This window comes from Malania oleifera, chromosome 1, assembly GCF_029873635.1.
Source record: "Malania oleifera isolate guangnan ecotype guangnan chromosome 1, ASM2987363v1, whole genome shotgun sequence".
Classification (NCBI taxonomy): Eukaryota; Viridiplantae; Streptophyta; class Magnoliopsida; order Santalales; family Ximeniaceae; genus Malania; species Malania oleifera.
Window position 1 is genome coordinate 31,378,250 of NC_080417.1, and position 9,137 is coordinate 31,387,386.

General features: G+C 35.8%; 1 long non-coding RNA gene across 2 annotated transcripts; it reads left to right on the top strand.

Annotated features, from left to right (window-relative positions):
* The first annotated feature begins 5,238 nt into the window (after positions 1 to 5,238).
* Positions 5,239 to 8,676, top strand: LOC131148610 (uncharacterized). Of its 2 annotated transcripts, XR_009135042.1 has the most exons (3): positions 5,239 to 5,745; positions 6,423 to 8,243; positions 8,325 to 8,676. It is a non-coding gene; the product is annotated as an uncharacterized LOC131148610 (long non-coding RNA). The 2 variants fall into 2 exon arrangements; XR_009135024.1 differs by having other exon boundaries at positions 5,278 to 5,745; positions 6,423 to 8,676.
* The last annotated feature ends 461 nt before the right edge of the window (positions 8,677 to 9,137 follow it).

Genomic DNA, 9,137 nt, shown 5'->3' on the forward strand with positions numbered 1-9,137 from the left:
TATTGATCAGGAAACCCTACGGGTGTGAGATTAGAGTTTATAGGGGCTTTTCTCAATAGTCAGGTAAGGGAATAAACTAAAACAGGTACTTTTCACACAAATTACTATTATTTATGAGTAAATTGATTTCCGAAAAATATGTATGATATTAGTATATTATGGAATTAATGCACTTTTGGGAAAAATACTGTTATTATGTTGGAACAAGTATATACGTATGAGATGTCAGAAATCATGATTTCCAAATGCAATGAATAGTTTTAATGCAACAAATATGTGGCATGAATATTATTTTACGTGGAGAGATATTTTGATATGATAATGATGTAAATGTAGTATGATTTGAGAAGTTATGAAGGTATACAGTACATTATGATTCTTATAAATGCATGATAAAATGATATTTTCATAATGACGTATTTATGTATAATATCGGCGTGAGGCCGTAATTATGATATGTTCGGCACGAGGCCGTAATTATGATATGTTCAGCACGAGGCTGTAACTATGATATGTTCGGCACGAGGTCGTAATTATGAAAGATGTTATACAACCATGTACTATATGTTATCAAAACTCGGATGTTAGTTTAGTTCAATTCAGGAGTTCGGTACCATAGCTATATAGATCAGATATCTATGTTCAGATTAATGCTAACCACCCCACGAGGGGGTGGGAGATGGATAATCGATGTGACTTTCAGTAGAGTGTGGACGTCCACCTCGCAGTCCGGACCAGGGTGTGGCGGGCCCATCGTACTTACACACATATTTGATTCGGCAGTGGTCGGTCAACCATTGTTGCGTCCCGTCTTCGGGCTGCACAACCCGTCATGGGAGGTAATACATGACATTAGCTAGCTATTCATTTTGGGTATGTTTTCAGTATTATCAGTATAACAGATGTTTTATGTACGATACGACTTACTAAATATGAAAACATGTGATTATTTAGTATGATATGATGAACGTTTACAAAAATATGAAATGTATGTATATGTATAATTGCATTAAATGTTCATGTTGTCACACTGCTGTATTTAGTTTATTTTCCCTTATTGAGATGTGTCTCACCCCCAACATTAATTAATTTTTCAGGAGATCCTGAGTGACCAGCGGGTCGTGGCCGCCGTTGAGTTAAGGATATTACCCCGTTATGAGGGTAAGATTTTTGTACTAGGGTCAAAATCATTTTGTGTTTGACCCTAGAGTTATTTTGATGTTTATGAGAATGTATAAAAATACAATATTATGATGTTGTAGTAAACTCTGGTATTATACTTGATGAATGGATGATTTCAATTTTTGTTTGCTACTGCTTAGGTTTCCGCTATGATTGATAGGTGTCCTCGTTACCCACAAGTTCGGATTGACCATTTTATCATTATATTACATTTTATGTTAAGAAATTTAGGGTCGTTACAAATCCACGAACAGCAATGTCTTATTCAATCAAATTACCGAATGGTACCTGTGCTAATGTCACACATATTGGTGACATTATTCTCAGTCCTACTCTCCTCCTAAAAAATGTGCTTTGTGTCCCTACTTTTTCATTCAATTTGATTTCAGTTAGTAAGATTGCTTCTACCTTAAATTGCCGCTTAATTGTTTAAGCTGACAAATGTTTTCTACAGGACTTGCAACTTGGAAGATGATTGGGATGGGTGAATTGCATGATAGCTTGTACATATTGAATACTTCCAATTCCTCTCCTAAATTGCACAATGACTCTTCTATTACTTGTGTTTTTATTCATCAAAATGTAGCCTTGTGGCATTTTACATTAGGACATCCTTGTTTTTCCAAATTACAGCTTTTGAATAAACATATTCCTCATTTGTCTTATGAATTTGTTACATGCATTACCTGTCCTATTGCTAAACAAAAACGATTGCCCTTTCCTGTTAGCAATAATAAATCTACTGTTCCTTTTCATTTGGTTCATGTATAACCATGAACTACCTATGCAGCGGGAAGCAAAATACATATAACCACGTCAATAAATTCAATACCAAAGTGTCAAAATTTCCAAAATATGCATACATAGTCATTCCCCAAAATGCCCTCATATGGACTTAGGGACAACTCAAAAATGACTTCCCAAAAACACTCACCCTATAGATAGGGCAGTATTGTAGTCCCGTCTATCTGCGAGCCTGATCTGTTCGTCTAACTGGATCACCTGAAAAATGTTAAATCACTAGGATGAGACAACGCGCAGTAAGATGAAATATGCTATTGCTAGTGTGTGGCAGATGAGTTTACATAATTTTTAAATCTGATTTAAAAGTATTGCAAATAACTGAGTCTGAATTTTCTATTCATAATACTTCTAATATTCATATGTATGACTACGGTTTCTATAAATCTGGATGTATGTATAATAAATGAGAAAATTTCCCTAGATGGATAACTAAAAGTCATGATTTAACCCCTCATGACAGAGTTGTGCAGCCCGCATGCAGGACCTATCACTAGCTAGTCAACCATAATAAGTCAACTGAACTCCAAAAGTCAGATCGGCCTCCTCAACCCTAACTGACAGGGGGAGTCTGTCCAAAACATAGGCACGATCGACTGTTGAAAATCCACATATTATCTGAGTTATGTGGTTGCACTTTGAATTGAAAATAGCTACGATGTCGTGCTTTGCTGATTGAATCTGGTCCATCAGGATACTATATATATATAATTGATATTTCTATATTACTATTTTATCATGATTTTGAAATAACCATAACACTATAAAACTAATATGAATAATCTGAATAACTGACTGAATATTTAATATCTGTATATCTGAATATCTGTCTGAATATCTGGGTGTTATGGTTATGAAATCATGGTATTCTAAAAATGCTGAAAATATATGTTTCTGTACGTATATTGTAAATCATGGTATCTTGGAAATATTATAAATCATGTTTCTGAATATTCTGTTAAATTTCTATCTATATGTATACTGAAATTTCATCATTTTATAGAACATCTATATTCCATGATATTCTCTGCTAATATACTGTAAAACATGGTATTTGTAAATTATATTAATACTGTGCTAATCTATTACGAGCTCATGCCACACAATTAAATAATTAGATTCAAATGCTTGGAAATCTGCATTTTCTGTTATACTAATATTTTACGATCTGAATAATAATTTGGTAAAACATATGATTTTTACTGATAACCATAGTAAAATTCTTTAGCATAACATATTTCCCTTGCTCGACTATCTGAGCACTAACTGCTATTTACAATCCCATATGTGCGACATTCATAATTTCAACATCCTGAGATAATACACGTATAATTTCCCAATCAACCAACTGAATTCACCTAAGTAATTATCACATGCATATTCTCCCCAAATCCATAGGTGCATAATTTTTAGACTATAAACCATGTATCATTTTACCCGAGTTCCTGAAATATCACCCACTGAGGTCCTCAACCCTTGCCTACAGGGTCCAAAAACACCCTATCCCTAAAAATATAATACCCTAATTTTACTTCACAAAATCCAGTATATTCTCATATAATACAAAATCTAGACTCAAATGAACTTGGTAATACTGACAATATCCAAATAATTGATTTATCCTGGTTTTGGGATGATTTCCAAACTTCTCAAATCAACATTTTGCTCCGGTTATGTTGTAGAGAACCTCCCTGGGATCACCGTGACAACTTCTGATGGTCGAATTGGGGAGTGGCGAAGCCGGATTTGTAGAGAGAAGTCAGAGGAACCATGTAAAGACCCGGCGAATTATATGAATTAAATAATAATGGGAGGAGAGGAAGGAAATTGAAAAAGGAGTCATAGTAGGTCCTCGTCGCTTTGTGTTCGTCGACGAAGTGGCTTATTGGGATCATTGATGGGGACACGTGTCTCGTCAACGAGGAATCACTGAGAGGCTATTTTCAGCTCTGAATTTCACCGACGAGGAAATTAGTGAGTGTTTGGTTGCTTTGCATGCTAGGTTCATAGTTTAGGTTTCACGTCATTTCAATTTCACCACAAATTTTATCATATGCTCGTTGACGAATAATTACTGAGCGTAGGAAATTTTCGGACTTTTGGCATCGTCGACGAGAGCCTTGCATCGTCGATGAAGGGTCTTCTTGGTCTCGTCAACAAAGCCCTATGTTCGTCGACAAGGGGTGCCCTGGGCTGCGGCAATTTTATGATATTTTGAATTTTTGAACGTTGGGTGGTTGGGCAAACGAGGGGAAACCTCTGAGGAACCTTTATATATGTCATTTGGGCATATTTTGAGAGTGAGGATGATCATTATTGAAGTGTATTGCGCACATTTTGATTTCCTTAGTGAAATTTGTGTGTCATTGCTTCCGTGGATGTAGGTTTTGTCAAACCACGTAAATCTTTGTGTTGATCTTATTCTGATTGTGTGTGCTATTTACATTTACTTGTTGTTATTTATTCCACTGTGCATCTTCATTATACGATCCATTTCATAACACAATCCAAAACCTTTATCCTTCAAACCTCATTATAACCCAGACGCCATGGAACATGAGAAAGGGAAAAAAATGCAAAAGCATGAATGAAATGAAACCTAACCTTAGAGGTTTTCGGATGCAGCTTCCAACAAAAAAATCGAAACCACACTATACTAATTTATGAATTTAAAATAACAAATCTTCAAATGCTTGGTTAATCTTGAATCACAACTCAATGAAACCAATTTTATTTTATAGTAAGAGAAATGCGCACCCCATTTTTTCCTTTTTATGGCTTTCCTCGCCTGACCGTTTAAACGGTCACCTACTCAAGTCCACTCCCGAATGATCACCTGCGCTTGTACACCTACTACTGCTATCCTCCTCTTTACTCTCTACAAACACCTCCCTCCTTCTCCGCTCTCTCTGTTCGCGAGTGAAATGAAGAGAAAATGACTAATTTAAGCAAATCTAGCAGGATGATCCTGCGATATTTGCCTGAAAAATGAAACGGCATGTGACGTGTGACAAAACAAGCTGTGAGATTTGAATGGTTAGGAAAGTCAGGTTTTGATGTGCGGTAAATTTTATAGGACTAAATTGCGAGTTACGTAGGCACTGGGCAAAGAAAATTTTTCTTAAACAAGTATTATTTTATATTTTATTATAAAATAATAATAAAATTTAATGGTGGCAAGATAGAACTCCACGTCTAAAGCATACACGCGTCCACGAGTTATTGATGGAGAAAAAGTCTGGCCAGCGCACAAATGGTTGTCTTTTTCTACGCCACCGCATAAACACGCAACCCCTTGAATCATTGTTATCCGCATCGTTGTGTATCAGCCGTTGATCTTACTCCCCGTATTCAATCTCAATCGTCCATTTTTTATGACGCCCCTATAAGTTTAGGGTTTCCCTCTTTCCCTTCAGCCGGACGTTTTCCGATTGTTTTCTTCAGATCTTCTCTTCGTTTCTTCTTTTTATACCTCTTAGGCTCTGGATCTTGCTGGATCGCCGAGCGATCTACGTTTTGGTAGTCTTTTTGCAACATGTAGTTGGATCTTAATCTTTTGTAGGTTCGTAATCTTTCCTCTTTCCTTCAGAATTGTCACAAGGTCTGGATCTGAGAGTTTTGACTCTTGTATTCTTCCAACTATGAAGATCTGTCGAGGTTTTCGATTTTGTATTCGCACAGGATCAAGCTGTTTCGCGGAACTGCTGTTTGATATGCAGTTTCTGGGTTAAATTTGCTTCAGATCTTTTTATCACCCTTAAGGTATATTTATTGATGATGTTCCTAATGATCCTTTTTTATTTTCTGAAAGATCTAACCGCAAGCACCAAATTTGCTATTATTTGTTTGCTTGATTATCTTTTTCTCATCTTTTCTGCGAGCATCTGATTTTAGCGGAGGCTTCATGTTTTAATAAAATTTTTATGATGTTTTATTCTGAAGCTGTTATTCTTGTTCTTTAGTGGACTGCGTCTGTCGTGCACAGCAGATCTTCTCTTAATTTGTAATTCAAACTTTTAATTCGGCATACTGTTTAAAGTCGACACTTTACGCGTTTCTAGTTTAGATCTGTTCAAATTATTTTCTGCTTTTGATGATTTTTTAATTCCGTATTCGGCATGGAGTCTTTTATGATTTAAAGCTAGCCTCTTTATAGTTAAATTTGCTCAATAAGCACTCATGCTTTGGATAGTTCATGATATCCAGTCGATTTATAGTGTGTTTTCTTTATCTTGTTGCGGATGAGTTTCCATACGTCACCAATGGCTCCCATGGTGGTTTCTGTTTTTGATGATTTTTTTATTCCGTATTCGACATTGAGTCTTTTATGATTTAAAGCCAGCCTCTTTATAGTTAAATTTGCTCAATAAGCACTCATAATTTGGATAATTCATAATATCCAAGTCGTTTTATAATGTGTTTTCTTTATCTTTTTGCAGATGAGTTTCAATACGTCACCAATGGCTCCCGTGGTGGTTCTAGACTGCGATAATCGTTCGTTTTCAGATCGTGGCTCCGTTGTCGAACTCTCCACTTGTCGTATAATACATCTACGTTTGCATCGAACGAAGTATAGTGGCTGATCATTCAAGATCGTGGTTGGTTAACTGTATCGGAGGATGATCAAAATCTGCTAGTTTGATGCAGTTCACTATTGTGAATGTGTTGTACCAACAAAGCTAAAGATGCAGATGACAGGTTATTTATAAATGTGTAGGACATCGGGACTCTGAGCGCTTAGGGGGCTTTGTTTCGATTGTTCTTTGTCACCAGACCTTTGCCATGACAGGTGCGCTTGCATGGCAGGTCACCAAAGCCTAATAAAAAGTTCATTTTTTTTGCCGGAGGGGGGATCGCACGGGGATTTGCCCGGGTTCTCTCCTCTTGTGTGCGGTCTCCTGCTTTTCTTTTTGTTTTTGCTATTTCCATATTTACTAGTTCCTGAATTGCCAAAGCCAATCAAATCCGAACAGCGTCATCGTTTTAAGAACTCCATGCCATTATGGTTCTCACACCAGCGAGGTTCAATCTTCTATGAAAGGTACACACTGCCTTAAGCATTGTTTATTTGAAGTCGTTAATATTTCACAGCAAAAAAAAAATCAACACTATAATTTTAATTTGTAAGTAATGTTTTTCAGAATTATGATTATTGATTATATGTTTTTAAACCATTTATGTTATTTTCTCAACCGAAAGATACTCTTTATGAACATAAAATAAAATGAGAATTGCAGTTATCTTTAACTGCACACTGTGAGCGCAACCATCTGGTTAAAATTTAGAAAACAAGCTTTTCAACCTGCTGTCTTCAATCTCTTACTACCCCGACATTATCAATTGTCATTTCTAGTTTGAAGATCTGAAGAGCAATGTTTTATGAAATTATTATGCCTAGAATCATGCTTTCCCCCATACAATAAATGTAGATTTTAAAATTTCAACTAGATTTCTTGTTCTGCGTTTGAAGCAATGATATGAAAAGTGGGGCAACAACTTCTATGAAAATAACTTGTTGCTAGACATGTAGAAGAATAAATTCTTTATAGCCCTAGAAAAAGGATTCTACATGTTATAGAATTAAATATTATTGCCCTAGCTAAAGCATTTTGCATCCATGTTATCGAAATGAAGTGTTTATTATGTTCTACTATGATTAAGCATGAATTTTCAGTTTACACCACTATAAGTCGCTCTTTTCTTTTGAAGTCCTATGAATAGTCAATACCCTCTTATGGCAGAAGAGTAAAATTTACTACTGAATGATAATGATCATTAATTTGATATTCAATATACATTCCCACCATTGTAGATAAATCCACTAGCAATTTCAATTTGTTCCGTAGCTTGGGAAGCATCATGATTGTTTCTTATTTTATGTTTGATGCGATATGGTCTACCATTGGCACTTTTGTTCATTGTTACTGCCTCCCAGGCGTAATTATTTGTTTCAGTTATTCTAAATTTGTTGGAGCGAGTTGTATCTGTTTTATTTGTTTTTAAGGACACCATTAGTAATGCGAAGGTGATTCTGCCAACATGTAATGGACATGTGTACATTAGGTCATCAGTAGTTTGTATTATGCATGTATTGTCATTGTACTCTGTTGAATTGCAAAATTGTTATTCGAGACCAAGCATTTTGTGCTAGATGTGGTGTTGGCTGGTATAAAAGCATGGTGGCTGTGGCTGCTGGTGCGCAAGAATGTTTGCTGAGGACCAGTACACAAGGTTGATTGCACAATGGTTTACTTGACAACGTGAGTTTGATTGGGAGTAAGTTTGGATTGCTTGGAAATTTGAGTATGTGGCTGACCAGGTACAATGTTTTGTTATGCAAGTTTCCCATGCACGGGTTGGCTGGTAATAGCTTTGGAAGCTCGGATGCTGTGTTGAATATGTTCAAGAAAGGATCATCTATTTTTCACGTTCATATTGGATGCTTGAGTTGCTTGCTTCTTGGACTTTGTGTTGTATTCCATCCCATTTGTACAAATGAATCTGTAGAATGCTGCTTCTGTAGATGCTAGATGAATTTCAACAGGTCGATGGACAAGCAAATTCATGAGTTGGCCTTCAACAAAAGCGTGAAAGAGGCCCCGCTGTCTCTTGCCATCTCTGTAATCTTGGAGGTGAATTTTATTGTTTGGAGTTTTTAGTACTAAATCAATCCAGTATTATAGATTATCTATATATATACCTTGTCATGGGAGATGAGTTTATAGGTTTGCTCCAGTTGCAATTGAATAATAACTTCAGTTAATGTTTATTGCCCTGATGGACGCCAGATGATGCCTAATATAACGATACCTGATGATTAGTTTTCTTGTTTTGCATGTTTATTTATTTATTTATATTTCTTAGGGGCTTTTTCAAATATCTGCCGATTATTTTCTTGATTTGTGTTTTTTTCTAGTTCTATCATCATTCAGTTGAGATATTATTGTTCTTTTGTTTGGGAGCTTTTTACTATGATTTGGGATGTGTGTAGTTTGCATAATAATATTATTTAAAATATAAAGCTTTTGCATGATTCTAGTAGAATAATAGTTTTCCTAGTTTACATGCTGCATTCTTTTTCTCTATTTAGTTTTTTTTTATGTCATATGTAGGGTCAAAATAGGCTTGTGAGGTAGCGGTGGAATTTTTGTACT